The 17,684-nt window shown below is 48.5% G+C and overlaps 1 protein-coding gene across 7 annotated transcripts in view; it reads right to left on the bottom strand.

Annotated features, from left to right (window-relative positions):
* The window catches only part of FHL2 (four and a half LIM domains 2), a 47,593-nt gene that overhangs the window by 13,598 nt on the left and 16,311 nt on the right, over nucleotides 1-17,684 (bottom strand). Inside the window, exon 1 of one of the 7 annotated variants that reach the window (XM_068973324.1) lies at nucleotides 11,219-11,240. The exons of 3 other annotated variants lie outside the window; for them this stretch is intronic. The gene's annotated coding sequence lies outside the window, so the exon portion shown is untranslated. Of the gene's footprint in view, nucleotides 1-7,866; nucleotides 7,939-10,901; nucleotides 10,974-11,218; nucleotides 11,241-17,684 lie in introns of those variants that run through there. 3 more of the 7 variants (XM_068973280.1, XM_068973310.1, XM_068973315.1) reach the window with 3 other exon arrangements.

Here is a 17,684-nt window from a genome sequence, read left to right as displayed (position 1 = left end):
AAATTATTTGGGGGCAGTTCTGTGTCTGAGCGCATTCCGCTTCCTTAAAATTCCTAGTTCTTGGTGACCGTGTCAGAAAAAGTGATCTTGATGTTGGACACAAGACAAGAGTTGGAGCCAGAGCCCTCTTCCCCCAGGAGTGCCTGCCCCAGACAGGATGGAGCTGCACATCCCATCTTCCCCATCTCCCGCCCCCGGAATAGCTCGGCAGGGATAGAAACAATATGCTCATGTCTATAAAAAGACTTTCCATGCGCTCCTCTATGATTCATGGATTTGAATAAGGAGTGACCACAGGAGCCAGGGGAGGGTCATTGGAGCTGGAAACCTGAGGCCGAGGGGGCACACCTGGACGGGTGGCAGGAGGAAGCACACCCCCCGCCCCCGCATGAGAGGAGCCGCCCCTGCCCCCACCGCAGCCCGGGCAGCCAGCGATCAGGGTACAGGGGAAGGCTGGCTTCCAGGCACAGGGATTATCACAGTAGGAAACTCGGTGACCACAATCAACCGTCTCCCCAGGCGACACCTCGACTTGCATTTTTCCAGGATGAGTGTGGCGTGTGCGTGAGCAGAACGGACTGGGTGGGGATAGAGGGAGGCAGGACTTCCCCTCCTCCTCCTCCTCCCACGCAGTTCCTGCACCAACATGTCAGAACCACCCCACAAAGAGCCTGTCTACCCTGGGAAGCCCAGGTGTGGAGAAACGCCTCCACGCCATCAGAAACACCATCCAGCTTCTTCAGAAATAGCCTCTCAGGTGGCAATATTTAATTGACTGAAAAGTGAAAAGCTTTATAAATGATTAAATCTGGAGACAGGTTGACCATACAATTCCTGAGGGATGTTTCACAAACTGATGAAACTCAATTCGATTTTTGGTCATCTTACCCACTGAAGAGTGAAATTCCAAAATGATACCCTAAGGTGCAAATAAAATATTGCTGGCTGGTTTACGATAATAGTGAATTCTTCCATGTTTATTAATTTTGTACTTTGTGTATACAAGATTCTGACGACTGTAAGCAAAGAAACGGACAACTTTCAGGCACCCATACTTAGTGACTTCTGTGTTTATAGGACAGTCTTCTTTCCTGAAAGTATTAAACTCGCAGCTGGACACATGTGGCGAGATCCATCCCTCTAAATTGCTCTTCCTGGAGTTAAAGAAAACATTGCTGGGATATTCTTGAGATAACATCACAATATGAGGCTCTGGAGTGTTTGATCTTTGTTCTGAAACCCAGTATATGAGTATCATCTGTCCTAAGGCCATCTCAGGTTTCAGCTGCTAAGTTGGCAGAAGATGTGATGCTTTCCTGAAATCTCTGTTACTAGCCTTGAAAGTGGCCACCGTTCAGTTCATTGCAATTAAGCATCATCCTTCCAACCTATGGATTTTTCCACAGAGGCTACTATTTAACTGCGGAATCTTATTCCCTAAGCAGGTCACACAAATTTCAGAATAATGACCTGAAGATTTGAAATGAGAACAAGGAAAGGAGATAGGGCTATAAAAAATAGAATTTTAAAATCTGGGAACAACCCAGGAGATTACCTATTAATACAACTACCTTGTTTTACGGGCTTCCCTGGTGGCTCAGTGGTAAAGAATCTGCCTGCCAATGGAGGATGCTGAGGGTTTGATCCCTAAGTTGGTAAGACCCCCTGGAGAGGAAAATGGCAACCCACTGCAGTATTTTTGCCTGGGAAATCCCATGGACAGAGGAGCCTACTGGGCTGCAGTCCATACGCTTACAAAGAATTGGATATGACAGCGACTAAACAGCAACAACCTCATTTTATGGACGGAAAAATGGGAAGCCGGGAACATTTGTGAAAACAGAAGACTATGTGAGCATTGGTTTCCAAACAGCCCTCTCACTTAGAGCAAAATAAACTTCCAGTCTACATGGAAGAGTGGTTCCACGCGGGTTTGGAAGAGCACAGGCCCTTCTGGGGGAAGGAGACAGGCTGTACCAGTAACCCACATCGAGAGCCATTCCTGTGCTCTGGAGCTATGAAAGGGGGCTCTGTTTCCTCCAGGGTATTGCCCCAACAATGCTCATATGCCTGGGATGTGCCTTCTGCCTCCTCTGACTCCTCAGGACTCTGACAGAAGTCATCTAAGACAGTGGACTGTGAGTACACGCAGGGCCCCACGGCGGATGAAGAGGGCTGAGGCGGCCCCAGCACAGCCCCCGTCACTGATCCTGACTTCCGGCAGGACGAGTGAAGTCCCCACCTGCCCTCCAGGTCCGATGGCGCCCACTTCTGCAGATTGTTTCAGGTGCTGGTGGGTCTCTCTCCTACCTCGCTCCTTATCTCCTCTAAGTTACAACAGCTTTATTGATCAGGACAGTGCTTCTGCTTAAACCAACAAGTTGGGGCGGAAAGCAAGACCACCACTAATTAGAAGCAGAGCAGATGGACATGAATCTGAACCCATTTCCCGTGAGTTCCACAAAGCACAAGCCCTGAGTCTCAGAACAAGCAGCACACGAGCTCCTAAGCAATCTAAGAGTCTCCCTTCTCCTACAGAGTTTGAAACCAGTTCTTTAATCTAATGCTATCAAACAGAAAATGACACAATTGTGTATCCAAAGTTACACTATCAATCCTAAGCCTCTGTTTAATGGGAAAAACTTTAACCACAGTCTTGCATTAGACATCCCCTATAATTCCACTTTTAAATCTTATAAAATGCCTGATTTTTATTTATTTATTTGAATGGGGCTTTCCCTGGTGGCTCAGACAGTAAACAGTCTGCCTGCTATGCAGGAGACCTGGGTTTGACCCCTGGGTCAGGAAGATCCCCTGGAGAAGGGAATGGCTACCCCCTCCAGTATTCCTGCCTGGAAAATCCCATGGACAGAGGAGCCTGGCAGGCTACAGTCCAATCTTCTTAAGCCTCTGTTTAATGGGAAATTTTTAGCTACAGCCTTGCTTTAGATACCTCCTATAACTCCATTTTTAAATTTTATAAAATGACTTATTTTTATTTAATTAAAATTGTTTCTTTCTTTCTTTCTTTTTTTACTTAAAAAAAAATTTTGGGGAGGGGTTGCACCTGTCGGCATGTGGGATCTTATTCCCCAGACTAGGGATCGAACTCATGCCTCCTACATTGGAAGTGCAGAGTCTTAACCAGTGGACCGCCAGGGAAGTTCTAAAATGCTTGGTTATTCATTCATTGCAGAGGCATCAGCTGAGCTGGAACTGTGTGAGATGTTATCCAAAAAGCTGGAGCTACAAAGATGAGTAAGATACGGGACCTCCCAGAGGGAATTTGTGGTCTAGAGAGAAACGGATGCATGGTGTGTATCCAAGAGACTCAGTTCCACGCTCAGCACCCTGAAGGAGAGACCCGACGGGTACCATGGGAAGCGGGAGGAGCAGCCCCTGAGCCACCCATCCTGGGAGGGTGGACAGGCTTCCTAAGATGTTACCTGTGCCGGGAAAGAGTTACCCAGGTGATGATGCAGGCAGAGAGTGGAGGCTCAGGGATGGGAATCGGGGTGGGGAGAGCAGACACCCCAGGAAGGTGGGAGTGACTCGGGTCACTCCAGGAGCATTCAAGATGAAGCTGAAGAGATAGCCAGAGGCCAGGGGAAGGAGGGCCTGTGGCCATCACCCTGAACAGATTGGCCCCACAGGCAGTTAGCTGTAGCACCTGAACTCCTCAGCCTGCAGTGAATGAAGATTTACTGTGTGGAAGCCTGACTTCACTCTGTGGGGCTGGGGGGAGACAAAACCAAGAGGCAGTGACTCTTTCAAAGTGTTTTTGGGGTGTCCAAGGCCACTTCTGAATCATTTCCTCAAACAAAACCAGAACATCTTGTTTTGGTTTTTTCCTAATTGCGCACAACCTGCTTACCCTCGCCAAACCGCCACATCCCTCCCTGTGGGCCACCTGTCACTCAGACCATCGCCTGGGCACAGATGCTGAGCGCACAAAGCAGCAGCCAAGGAGACCCTGGGCCTCAGGGATGACTGCTGACTTGTCGTTCACGGACTGAACCCAGATCCCAGTGTCGAGGAGTTCTTACCCCTCCCCCAGGTTGAGTCATCCTCTGATGTCATCCCCCTTCGGCTCTGAACAAGCCGATCTTAGGGGACAGGCTTACAGATGTGGCTGCAGGCCCAGCCGACGGTGCTGGGAGTAGACAGTGCTGGGACAGCTGGCAGGCCCGGGGTGGCAGGAGGGAGAGTGCTCTGATCTGAGTCTCTCCACCTGTGCTGACTCAGGTGTGAGGAAGCAGGTTCAGAGAGTGCATAGGGCTCCCCACAGAAAATGATGACTCTACAAGGTCCACAGGCTTGTGCATGGGGGCTATTTTATCTTCTCAGTCTGGGGTGGGAGGGGGCGCGTGAGAGCCAGGACGAGAAGAAAAACGAGAAGAAAAGGGAGGAGGAAAGGAGGTGGAGGAGGGAGGAAGGCATTTAGAGCCGGGAAGAACACGCCTCATTTTAAAACCTTTTCGTTTTGGATTGGGGTATAGCTGACCGACAATGAGGTGATGTTTCCGGTGCACAGTGAAGTAACAGAAATGTGATCCAAAAGGATACACACAACCCGATGTTCACTGCAGCGCTGTTTACAACAGCCAAGACATGGAAGCAACCTAAATATCCACTGACAGAGAAACGGATAGAGACGTGGCACATATACGCAATGGAATATTATCCAGCCGTTAAAAAGAATGAAACAATGCCACCTGCAGCAACGTGGATGGGCCTAGAGATTATCATACTGAGTGAAGTCAGTCAGACAGAGAAGCAGAAATATGGTGTGACATACCTTATACGTGGAATCTAAAAAGAAATGATACCATTGGAGTTACAAAACAGAAACAGACTCACGGACTTAGAGAAGAAACTTATGGTTGCAGGAGTGGGAAAGGATGTAGGGAAGGGATAGTTAGGGAGTTTGGGATGGAAGAGCACACACTGCTATATTTAAGATGGATAACCAACAAGGACCTACTACAGAGTGCAGGGAATTCTGCTCAATGTTATGTGGCAGCCTGGATGGGAGAGGAGATTGGGGGAGAATGGATACATGTATATGTGTGGCTGAGTCCCTTTGCATTTTTTTTTCCCAGAAACATTTCCCAGAAACATCAGGAGAGGGGCAGAGTTCCAGAGTTCCTGGCTTGTCCTTCCTAAACAGTGGGCCTTCCATGTAGCCTTCTCTTCAGTACTCGCCTTGCCAACTAAGCACCTCAACCTGACTCCAGAGATGCCATGTGCCTCCAGCCCCATGATGCCCGTGCGTCTTTATCCACGTGGCCTGATGAGACTGGTCTAACAGCCTTGATTCCTCCCGAGAAATCTGCAAACATCCCCGGAGCCGTCCCACAACCTGCGACGCAGCCTCAGCAAGTCAGTCCTGACGAGTCCCCAGCCCAGCTTTCACTGACAGCCAGGTTCCAGGTGGGAACTGCCATTGCTTACCAGCATCTGGAGCTTTCTAGGGAGGATTAAGAAAACCAGTCTGTGGGATGTGGGCTCTTTTAAGGAATATATTTGAAAATGCAATGTTTTCCTGACACCACAGGATGCTGACTGCCTGTGTACCTCCCACCCCTCAACCATAAGCCCTGCAAGGGTGTCACCAGGCGACAAAAGGGTCCAGCGCTTCAGGGACACATGGAGAATGAATGAATGGACACGCAATGGGTGGTGGGTGAACACGTATATCCCAGAGCACAAACATGTGGGCAATATCCCCAGAGGAAACGAGGCCTGTGTTATGTGAACAACCCACTTTGCATAGCAAACCCCAGATGTAATGTGGTTTGGCATCTGACACCGTTACAATTTCTAAAGCAACAGATTTAAGCTTCGTTCTTTCTTCTCCGCCTCTGGCCTCGTCCCTCTTCCAGATAAACTGCTGCTTCCTCAGCGGGTAAAACTGTTCTTCTTGTGTTTGGATCCACACCCATGTAAGCACACAGCTGCATGGCCCCCGAATGAGGCTGGTCAGGTCAAGAAGCCCACACCACCCCAGGAGATGCCCCCAACATCTTCGTGCAGAACCACCAGCTCCCTGGACCCAGGCTCCAGGCACCAGGGGGGCCCGGGGTGTCCCACACAGACACAGTAGCCTATAAACCAGAGGTCTCTGTCCAAAGGCACAAGCTCTCACACCAGCAGAGAAGCCCGAGAACACTCTGCACCAGTCTGTTTTTCTGTGGACGGAAGGATCAGACACACAGACCAGCTCACCCCAAAGCTCTTGCCATTAGTCCAGCTGAATTGTTTCTTTTAAACAGAAATTCTGCTGAAAGGGAGAGGGACACCATCTCAAAGGACGTTGCTATTTTTAAAAGTATTATAATGTATTTAAAATCCTTTTGAAATCCATTTTGGGATTCTTGGTAAGAATGACTATACCTTGCGTGTGTGTGTGTGAGCTCAGTCACATCCAACTCTTAGTGATCCCATGGACTACAGCCTACCAGGCTCCTCCGTCCATGGGATTCTCCAGACAAGAATACTAGAGTGGGCTGCTAATTCCTTCTCGAGGGGTTCTTCCCGTCCCAGGGATCAAACCTGCATCTCCTGCATTGGCAGGCAGACTCTTTACCACTGAGCCAGCTGAGCAGCCATACCTGTTGTATATTTAAGGGTTAATTTACTGAGTCTTCAGTGAGAATATAGGCAGGGTTCATGAATGTATAACTTGGTATATTAACTAGTAACTTTCAGAAACATTTAAAAAGCTTGAGTCGTTTATGATCGTGTTAAGAAATATTTTGTGTGAGAGACAAGGCTTGGATAAGGTGAGCTGATGTCTCTGGAATTATCTTTTGGGTAGTACTGAATAATGAAACGGCCCCGGGAGACTGAGATGAAACACACAGTCTCCGGAAGAGTTGTCTAGTTCTAGCTCCAAAGAATTTAAATCACCTTTAAGATTCTATCTGGCAATTTAATCTCAAAACATATCAGCTCTGTCTGCACAGGACAAGCATAATTACACAAGCTAGGATGGTTGGAGGCCTCGGGTCCTCTACTGGCATCAACGTGTGTAGGGGGAGCCCAGCCTCTCTCCCTCCACTTCCTGGTTACGTGTGGCCCAAGTAACCACGTTAGGTTTCACCAGAACAAAAGGAAAAACCCGCACTCCCCTTCATGCGTCTCCTCCCATCTCCAGAAGGCAGCTCGCAGTTTACTCTCGTCTGCCTCCATCTGCTCTGACCCCAACTTCCACAAAAGACCAGCCCCCTCCCTGTTCGCAAAGCCCCACTCCCCTTGGTGTTTTTTAGCATAGCCCGCAGGATCCTGTCACGACAGGCACGCACACCTCCTGCTGTTCCCACCGCTGCCTAAACTGGCTGATACTCATCTGTTCCAAAGGTCGTACCATCAAGCACAGACAGACCTATTCTTTTGAAACACAAACATTTACAGGCTTCAAGGATGCCCCTCAACACTGGTTTTACTTACAAAAACAGGGCAGCCACTTCACCCATGGGCACAGACATCACTGGCCTCACTTAGAAACACTTGAAGGAGATCTTTAAGTCACAAACTAATTTAGGGCCGGCAAGGTACCACTTACACAGGCCAAGGACGAGCAGGATGACGTGTGATGTCCAAAACTCAGACGGGGCATGAGAATCACCCATGAGAACCAGACTGAAGATCAACAGACCAGAGGCTGCCCTCAAACAGCTCATCAGAGACCCAAGAGGGTGGGCAAGCACATTTTACAGCGAAGGGAACATGGGGACCACCAGTAGCAGTGGGGTGATGGAATCTTTAAAAAGCAAGATGGGGTGGGGGAGGAATTGGGAGATTGAGATAGACACACATAAACTGTTGATACTAGGTATAAAATTGATGGTTAGATAGCGTTACCTACTCAATGGACATGAGCTTGAGCAAACTCTGGGAGGTCGTGGAGGACAGGGAAGCCTGGCATGCTGCAGCCTGTGGAGTCACGAAGAGTCGAACACATTTTAGCAACTGAACAACAACAGAAAATAGATAACTAGTGAGAACCTACTGTAGGGGACAGGGAATGCTACTTGATTCTTGGGATGACCTAAATGGCTGCTACTGCTGCTAAGTCACGTCAGTCATGTCCGACTCTGTGCAACCCATAGACAACAGCCCACCAGGCTCCTGTCCCTGGGATTCTCCAGGCAAGAACACTAGAGTTGGTTGCCATGGCAAGGAAGTTCAAAAAAGAGGGGATCCATGTATACAAAAAGCTGAATCATGTTGCTGTACGGCAGAAACTAACATAATGTTGTAAAGCAACAGTACTCCAATAAAAATTAAAAACAGCAAAACTGAGCGTATGGAGAGAATCGTGAAGCAAAGTTACTGAGAAATGGTAGTAGTCAGGGTCTCCAGAGAAGCAGAACTGAAAGTACACATTATATGAAGAGACTGATTATTAGGAATTGGATCATATTATTATGGAGGCTGGAAGTCCCAAGCAGCTGGCAAGCTGGAGAACTACTGGCAAAGCAGAGCCACGAGGTCTTGAGTCTGAAGTTCCAGTCTGAGTCTGCCAGAGGTGTAAATTCTAGTTCAAAAGCCTGCAGGCTCAAGACCCAAGATGAGCTGAAGTTCCAGCTGCGACCAGAGCCTGGAAAGGACCAAGTCCCAGCTTCACAGTCAGACACAGGGCGTCCCCTCCTGCTCAGCCTTCTGTTCTACTCAGGTCTCCAGCTGACTGCATGAGGCCACCCCAGCTGGGCAGGACGACTCAGGTTACTGATTCAATGTTAATCGCCTCCACAAACAGCCTCCCAAGACATACCCAGAAGTTACATTTGTGTCTTGGCACCAGGTGACCCAATCAGATTGATGCCAAATGAACCACCACAAGAGCTAACACTGCAATCCACCAGTCAGGACAAGAGAGGCCATTCATGTAACTCACCCCAAAGTCACTGCCAGCCTCCGGCTCTGGAAGACTGGGCTCACAGCCCCTAGAGATGGGCCTGTGAGTTCAGTTCCAGGTGGTCATCTTCAGAAAGTGACCGCTCAGTGTAAGTTCATGTGACAATGTGGCTCTGATAAATCTGGTGTAAGAGAATGACCAGGAAGTCTCCAACGGTTCTTTCTGTTCACGGGAGCTCACGGAACTGGGTTATCTCCTGGTGCTGAGTCAGAGCAGCTTAGGTAAGCTACCTCCTCCAGCCTCCTGCTGATAACAAGGCAGCTGGAGCCCCAGAGGCTGGGAAACAGGCCCTCAGGGCAGGACAGGAAAAGAACCCAGGCCTCCTGAGCCCAGTCTTTTTTTTCAATATCCTGCTGGGCTACAATTAGATTCTTTCAGTACTAGAAGTGACTTAACAACAACCGTGGGTGAAGGTATGGAGTTACGCCCTCACTGAAATGTTCAGGTTCCCCCACCCCAACCCCCCTCTCAGTTTAGCGGTTAGAACTCAGGTTCTCAAGTTAAAGCTGTCTGGGGTCTGCTCTTGGAGTCACTGTTTCTAAGCTGGGAAACCTTGAGAAAAGTTACTTCGATCTCTCTGTGTTCCAGTGTATCTGTAAAAACAAGGGTAATATCTATTTTGCATACACTGCTTCTGATGGGCAGGCTTTATAACAAACCCTGCAAGCAAGCCACCATCCTGTGTTTTCAGGTTGTGGAAACCAAAACACCATGAGTTTAGATGACCTGGCCAAGACTGCACAGCTTGAGGCTGAGGGATGGGGAGCGACGGGAATCTAAGCCCAGGCAGCCTAGCTCCAGCCCAAGCACAGAGGCTACCAGCCACACCTGCCTCAAAGCACGTCCATACCTGAGCCTACCCCACCATGCCTGGCTGGTGGGAAGCCAACACAGCCCTGTGAACATGCAGCTCTGCAGAGGCATCGAAGCACACCAGATAATAGACACTGTGGAAACCCCATTCCATCTATTAACTCACAACGCTTAAAAATACAGGTTGGAAAACACTGTGAAAAAATTCATACAGCTGCACAATGAAATATTCTTCATTGTTTGCTTTTGTAGGACTTTAAGTGTTAGCCGAGGAATGCCTGTACTTCTCAGACTCTCCTCACTTGTTTCTTGGTTGAAATCACCTTCAAGATATGAAAGCCTCCTCCCTCTAAAGTATTATTACAAAACACACATCAGCGGGGTTAGCTCCAAGGGGGTGGGTCCTAAACACAGTTCTTGGGATTCTAAGTCCCAGAGGTGGGTGGGTTACTGCCTCCCAAGTGCCCTAGTGCAGCATAGCTGACCAGGTTAGACTAATGGGAATGGAAAGCCAAGTGGGGATCTGAAAGTCAAGAGAATTAATCCTTCCTTTAAAATGGAAACATTTAACACTTTGTTCCTGCAATTTCAGATATGCCAAGATACCACAGGAGTCAGTTTAAGATGAGTACTGTATTTTTTAAAAGAAGCCCGTTTTGGTTTTATTCTGCTCTGATGTTTCAGGTTCAGATCTATGCCTGAGGTCACCAGCAAGGTCCACTCCTTTCCACCGCAGGAAAAGCCTGGGCGCCCAGAGCAGACTCACTCGGCCAGTGCACCAAGACCACTGGCTTGGTGACCCTCCTCTCCAGGAGGCTGGGTGCCGTCCTCCCTTCGGGATGAGGTGGGGTCCATCCCTGGCCGGGTCCCTCCCACCTAAGGTACCTCTAAGGTGGCCCACAGGGCCAACTCCCCTGTCCCTGGATCGATCCCCCCCGGGCTGGCTCCCCTCTCTCTGGGTATCCCCACCACCAGACCTCCCATCCCCAGGCCCCCACCGCCAGCTGTCCCCAAGCCCTCTTCGGTCCCTCGGCTCCCCAGTGCCCAGGTTCCCCACCACCCCCAGCCGCACTGTCCACAGATCTCCCCCCTCCTCCGGGGTTCCCTTGTTCCCCGGTGCCCCACCGCCGGCCCCCAGCCCCTGGCCTGACTGGAGCTCACTCACCGCGCTGCGGCTCGCGGACAGACGGGGGACGGCAGCGGAGGTCCGCGCGGCTGGGCCCGCGGAGAGGCGCGCCCCGCCCGGAGAACCCCGCGTGTCATTTGACCAAATAAGGAGACGCTCGCTGGGCGGCGCGGGCCAGGCGGGCGGGCGCCCCCGGGCTCAGGGCGGCGCTGGGGACCCCGGCCCTTTGTCTGCCGCGGGCGTTTCCTCCGTCCCCGGGCGTCGCGGGCGCCGGTTCCAGGGCTCCCGCCAGGTCGCGGGCGCGCGGCGACCCCTCCGGGAAGGTGGGGGGCGGCGGTGGAGGGGCGCCCACTTACCCGGTCTGCAGGAGCTGGAGGCGCGCCGGGGCGCGGGGTGGGGGGTGGGGTCTCTACTCCGTCCCCGCGGCTCCTGTGCCACCAAGTAAGCCGGCTGACGGCAGGAAGAATGGGGAAGGCCGGGTCTTTGTCCCGCGGGGGAGGGGACGGGAAGGACCAGTCCCCGCGCTCCAGGCCGGAGGAGCGCCCTTTGGATGTTCTGTTCCCTCCGGGGCAGGGAGACCCAGTTGAGCTGGAGAAAGCGCCTCCCCCACTGGATCCCAGACCCCCGAGCCCGGCCTGGGGGCTCAGCGGCACGGCCTGCGGGCGAGAGCGCACAGCAGCCCGGCCAGGACCGGGCGCACGGGGCTGGAATTGTCCTAGCGCGCAGCCGGGCTGCAAGGTGGGCGGATGGAGGCCGAGGCAGCACAGAAGGCCCGGGGGTGGACGTGCCGCGTTCAGCAGGAGTGGGCCTCGGAGAAGGGAAGCAGTCTGGTTGATTTCTCCTGTTCGATGCTCTGTGTCCCCTGATGTGTCAGCGGGTCCCCATCGTAGAATCACAGAACCCCAGCGCCATCCTGTTAGCTGTCACCTACTGAGATGTAGCTCTACAGGGCATCTCATTGGACCCTCGCCCCTTTAAGGTAAGGGTTAACACTCCTGCTTAAGGGTAAAGACATTTCTCTCAGAGGGGTTTGCTAAAGGCCTCCCTAGCAATGAATGATTCTGGCCGTGGTGATCTGACCTGGAGCCTGAGGAAGGCAAAGCCCTGTATCCAACAGGGGAGGAGATGCCCCTCTGCCCCTCAGACCTGACCCCTCAGGACTCCCTTCCCTGCGTCCTCCCTGATCCTTGAAGTTTTTCACCAAGAACCTAAGTGAGGGCTCCGGACCTGATTTCTCACTAACAGTCAAAGCAGGCCTCATCTTGAAATCCAGAGCAAACTGGGTATAAAAGCCTTTTCCCTCTGACAGTTAACCTAGGTTATGTTGTCAGGTGTGGTGGTTTAGTCTCTTAGTGTCCCACTCTTTGCGACCCTATGGAGCCCACCAGGCTCCTTTGTCCATGGGATTCTTCAGGCAAGAATACTGGAGTGGGTGGCCATTTTTTTCTCCAGGGGATCTTCCCAACCTGGGGATCAAACCCCTATCTCCTGTATTGGCAGGCGGATTCTTTACCACTGAGCCACCAGGGAGGTACCATTTGTTGTCTATTTAGTTGTAAACCACAAAATGACCACCTAGGTCTGGAATGATGATCCTAAATCTTTTCAGCAAGTTGAAAAAAATAATAAAACATTAATTTCTGTATTTATCTTCTTTCTGCTGTTTTTTTGCTTACTTAATTTTTTTATTGCTATATTTTTCAGCTTTCTAAGTTGAATATTTAATTCATTTATTTTAATTTCCTTTTTGATTAATATAGATATTTAGCTCTCTATGTTTTCTTTTAATAACTGCTTTAGTTATGCCACACAGATTCGGATATGTTTTTTCTTGATTATTTTAAGAAATTCTACAGTTTAATTTTGCATTTTTCCTTTGACCTAAAGGATAGAGGAGCATATTAAATGTCCCTATGGGGATGTAACCAGCAAAATCCAGCCTCTGGAAGCAAATTCACTCAGTTTCTACAGTAATATCACTCAGGACGAAGAAGAAAAAAGAAGAAAGAAAGAAAGGAGAGAAGTGGAGGAGAAAACCAATAAATTAAAAAAAAAACTCAACCAACTGCAGTAAATGGTTGAAACTTATTGAGATTCTGAATCAAAGAACAAGCTGTTGAAAAAATAATTTTTCATGAGACAATCTGGGGAAATGTGATACTAACAAATGATGACATTAATAAAATAATATTAATTTATTTTAGATATGCTAGAGAAATTACACACACTTTTTAAGCCCTTACTTTTCAGAAATATTTACCCATGGAGAAAATACTGTGTCAGAGTTGTTTCAGAATAATTTGGGATGAGGGGGATAAGTAGGACCTACCTATATATATATATATATAGTATGAAATAGTATCAGCTGTAGATTAATGATAACCATTGAAAAGTGGTGGAGTGTGTATAGAAGTCCATTGTACTTGTCTCTTTGCTTACTGAATGCTTGAAATATTCAGTAATAAAAAAGTTTAATTACAAATGCACATATCATTTGCCCTTAACCCAGCATTTCCCCTAAAAGTAAATTATCTTATAGGTGGACTTGCTCATGTGTAAGTTCACATACATACAAGAGCAGTCAGCTTAGAACTGTTTGTCATAGCAAAATACTAGACCATGTAATAGGTTCACCAACAGGGCCTAATTCAATATCACATGGTTCCTTTTAGAATTGTTTCTATATGCAGCTGTGAAGAAGAACAAGGTAACTATTTACTGAACTGGCACTTTGTAAAGGGCTTCCAAGGAGGCGCTAGTGGTAAAGAACCCCCTCTGCCAAAGTAGGAGACAGAGAGACAAGCATTCGTTCCCTGGGTGGAGAAGACCCCCTGGAGGAGGGCATGGCAACCCACTCCAGTATTCTTGCCTGGAGAATCCCATGGACAGAGGAGCCTGGCAAGCTACCATGCATAGGGTCACAAAGAGTGGGACATGACTGAGGCGACTTAGCATGCACGATAGTAACCAACCACTTGTTCTGATAAGGAAAGAAGGGAGAGACAGTATATACGTTTATAATAATGATTGTTCTGGGGAGATTTGGAGGGGTTGAGGGTCAGGAGAAGAGATATGTTTACTATGCATCCTTTGTTTTCTTAAAAATTTCAGCCCTATAAATGTATTGTTCCTTCAAAAATAAGAATATTTTATTTATTTTACTGCATTGGGCCTTAGTTGTGGCACACAGGCTTAGTTGCCTCTCAGCATGTGGATTCTTCCAGGACCAGGGATCAAACCTGTGTCCCCTGCCTTGCAAGGCAAACTCTTAACCAGTGGGCTACCAGGGAAATCCTAAAAATATTTTAAAAGTTAAAGCAATGCATGTTCCTTCTTTAGGAGAAATAGGAAACAAGTTTATCAAACTGAGTTTTTAGAAACTCAGACGTGTTTTGACAGAAAACAAATTGAAGACGGAGGAATGCATTCTGGGCCTAATGATAGAGGTACTTTTCTGAACAACTTGAACCAGAGGACAAACTACTAAAAAATAAAATTTCACCAGGCATTCTGGGAAACTATTTTGTGAAATTCTCTCTTGCATTGAAAGAGGAAACAGACAGAACAGGCTCTATCTTGAAAGCAGGACTGCCTCTTGGGCCAGACTGTGGACTTTGAGCTATATGCTCAGTATCTATGGAAACAACATACCAACTGGAAAACCAGAGCCCCCGGAAGGAAGAGCCCCAGGGCTCATACCTAGACTCTCCAGTCGCCTAAAAGAATAGCCTAATTATCTGTGGAACCGAATAGAATCATACATTCTATTATGCTTATTGGGGTATGACCACAGGCCTATTGATAACTGTCCACTGTTAACTACCTAGGCTTAAGGCATATGAATCACGGGTTAACTTTGACTGTATCTTTCTTTTCCTTTGTTCAGACTAGTTTCAGGGAATTTGGGGAGGTGGGTTTGGGCAGGTACACTTAAGGTATATAAGATTTGCACAAAAACTGGTGGGGGTCCTTGGCTGAGAGGAGACTCTGCCTTGGGCCCGCCGGTGTAATAGACTGCACTCCGCTGTCTGCATTGTCCTTCTGAGTGAGTTTGTTTTCCGGAACTCGCGGCTACAGCAGTACATCATTGTACAGTTGTTTTATCCATGTCGGAGGATATTGGTTCCATGATCTCTTAGGACTCCAGAATCCAAGGATGCTCAAGTTCCTTATATAAAATGCTTATATCCTCCTGTATACTTTAAATCATCCCCGGGTTACTTAACAGGGCTTCCCAGGTGGCTCCGTGGTAAAGAATCCACCTGCCAATGCAGGAGACACAGGTTCATTCTTCCCCCTGGGTGGGGAAGATCCCCTGGAGAAGGAAATGGTAACCCGCTCCAGTTTTCTTGCCTGGAGAATCCCACGGACAGAGGAGCCTGGCGTGCTGCAGTCCATGGGTTGCCAAAGAGCTGGCCATGACTTAGCAACTGTAACAACAACAAGATTATTTATAATACAAAGACTATGTAACTAGTTGTAAATGCCATGTAACTAGTTACCAGCCTGGCAAATCCAGGTTTCACTTTTGGGAACTTTCTGAGATTTTCTTTCTTTATTTTTAAGTATTTACCATCTGAGGTTGGTTGAATTTTCAGATGCTGAACCCTTTGACAGGGGGCCAGCTGTATTCCCAGGACCTGACTGTAACACATGGCACAGGGTAGATGCTTACTAAATAAAGAACTTGAATTAATGGATGGATCATAGAAGAATTGTAATATGTGACATCTCTCATTTTGTAATTTGTTAGTTCATAGTATAGCCAATGGAATATTATAGAGAACAGACCACTGGCATCAGACCCCACTTTGAAGCCCTGTCCTACCTGTGACCGGCTCTGTAGCCCCAAGCAAACACAAAACCCTAACCCTCAGTTTGCTCATGTGTAAGACAGACCGATGACATATTATCTGCAAAACTGTTGGGAAGACCCCTTGACACGGACACATGAACCACTTGCCAGTAGCACATACTTGGCACATAGTAGGCCCTCAGTAAACGCTAGCTTTTACTCCACGGATAAAGGAGAGACGACTCCAGGATAAGAAGGGAATGTGCAGGTGGTTAAATGGTACATGTTTTTTTCAGTTACAGTAAGTTCTCAACATATGAACTAATTCCGTTCTGAGAGCACATTCATACGTCCAGTTTGTTTCTAAGTCAACAAAGTTAGCCTAGGTATCCACGAACATAATCAGCTATAGAGTACTGTCCTGTAGTAGGTTTGTAATACTCTTCACACAAATAATACATGAAAAACACAAAATAGAAGCATTTTCCATCTTATGGTTTAGTACTTCGAAAAGTACAGTAGTACCAGCTACATCACCACGGCTTTGACGCTTGCTTCCAGACATCCTGGCCTTCAAATAAAGACACTGTACTACTGTTCTCTGCTAAGTCACTTCAGTCGTGTCCGACTCTGTGCGACCCCATAGACGGCAGCCCACCAGGCTCCCCCATCCCTGGGACACTCCAGGCAAGAACACTGGAGTGGGTTGCCATTTCCTTCTCCAATGCAGGGAAGTGAAAAGTGAAAGTGAAGTCGCTCAGTCATGTCCGAACCTCAGCGACCCCATGGACTGCAGCCTACCAGGCTCCTCCGTCCATGGGATTTTCCAGGCAGGAGTACTGGAGTGGGGTGCCATTGCCTTCTCCGTACAGTACCAAACAGTGAAGTGCACAAAAGCACAACCACTTGAGAGGATGCAAGAGCAGGACAACATATGCCAGGCGTGCAAGCCAAGTTACGTGACTGGACTGTGAACACACGTTCACACCTTTGGAAGTTCATAACTTGAAGGTTTGTATGTAGGGGACTTACTGTGTGAGATAAATAAGTCCTGGAGATCTGATGTACAGCACGGTGACCGTGGTTAACAACGCGGTGTGGTATACTTGAACGTAACACAGTGCACGCAAGAGATGTAGGGACTTAAAAATTCTTGTAGACAGAAACTTAGAAGTTCTGTTTACAAGGAAAAATGTGAGGCAAGGGATGTTAGCTTACTGTGGTCATCACTTTACAATATATGCCAATGTCAAATCACGCTGAAAGTAATATAAGGTTATATGTCAATTGTATCTCCATAAACAAAAATCAGGAAACAGACTTCATTCTTGTTGGAAGGAAGGACAACAGTTTAGATCCTGCTTTCAAGATAAAAGACTATCTTTTTGAGAGAGCAATTCTCTGCTATAGATCTGAGTTGAGTGCATAGAAGGACAAAATTAAGAAATTCCCTTTCCTGGGAGAGGGATTCTGTGGCAATGCGGATGGGTCATTCAGCTTTTCTCGGGTTTATTTCGCTTCTCCTGAAGTCCTGCCCCAGTCAACACTGCAGAGCTTTGGGAGGCACAGCAAGGAACGCGAAGGAAAGGGAAGGCTTCGTGGGGCTGTTGTTAAGTCGTTCAGTCGTGTCTAACTCTTTGCAACCCCATAGACTGCAGCCCGCCAGGCTCCACTGTCCAGGGATTCTCCAGGGAGTCTTCCTGACCCAGGAATCAAACCCGCGTCTTCTGCATTGGGAAGCAGGCTCTCTACTGCTGAGCCAGCAGGGAAGCCCAGCCAGTGGTCCTCTGGGTGATCTGGAACCAGAAGCATCAGGATCACTGGAAACTTGGTGAAAGAAAACTTCTCAGGTGGGTTCTGTTTGAACAAGCCTCCAGCGATCCCGACGACTGCTCGTGCTTTGAGGTGAAACACTCACCGAGGACTCCTATCTCTGGACTCAGTAATTTACCAGAGACTTCTGTGGGGGGCGGGGAGCATTGACTAATCGCAGACCAGGCCCAGGGATTCGGATCCAGGTGCAAGCA

The sequence above is a fragment of the Capricornis sumatraensis genome, chromosome 1, assembly GCF_032405125.1.
Source record: "Capricornis sumatraensis isolate serow.1 chromosome 1, serow.2, whole genome shotgun sequence".
Taxonomy (NCBI): Eukaryota; Metazoa; Chordata; class Mammalia; order Artiodactyla; family Bovidae; genus Capricornis; species Capricornis sumatraensis.
Note: the sequence above shows the minus strand (reverse complement) of the source record. Positions and strands in the feature narration are given on the sequence as shown.